We start from the raw sequence: 696 nt of genomic DNA, 5'->3' as shown, positions 1-696 counted from the left end.
AGTAGATTGAGCGACTCAAAGGAGAGTGCACATTTCTGTGGGATTCGGAGAAAACATTTGACGAAAATAGTACATTCTTTTATGAGGCCTGAGTCAATGCCTCCTGTCAGCACTGCACTGAATTGTGTTGTGACAAAGAGCTGACTTACAACCCCAGAGATTTATCTTTGGAAAGGTAACCTATCTTGTGAATGGCAAGGCAGTAAAAGCTCCTATTTGTATCCTCGAGGCAGGGCGAGAGGGGACAAGGAAGGGAGAGAAGGAGGGAGAGAGAGAGAGAGAGAGAAGGAGGGAGAGAGAGAGAGGACAAGGAAGGGAGAGAGAGGGAGAGAGAGAGCCACACTTGTGAGGAGAGAAGGAGGGAGAGAGGGGACAAGGAAGGGAGAGAAGGAGGGAGAGAGAGAGAGAGAGAGAAGGAGGGAGAGAGAGAGAGGACAAGGAAGGGAGAGAGAGGGAGAGAGAGAGCCACACTTGTGAGGAGAGAAGGAGGGAGAGAGAGAGAGGGGACAAGGAAGGGAGAGAGAGAGAGAGCGAGCGAGAGAGAGAGGAGGAGAGAGAGCCACACTTGTGAGGAGAGAAGGAGGGAGAGAGAGAGAGAGCCACACTTGTGAGGCCCACGCCGCGATCCCATTGATGTGCTTGAAGAAGCTGTGGGGCTGAGAGAGAGAGAGAGAGTGAAAAAGAGAGAGAGAGAGA

Source organism: Sprattus sprattus (genome assembly GCF_963457725.1).
Source record: "Sprattus sprattus genome assembly, chromosome: 11".
NCBI lineage: Eukaryota > Metazoa > Chordata > Actinopteri > Clupeiformes > Clupeidae > Sprattus > Sprattus sprattus.
The sequence above is the reverse complement of the archived record's forward strand: the minus strand, read 5'-3'. Positions refer to the sequence as shown.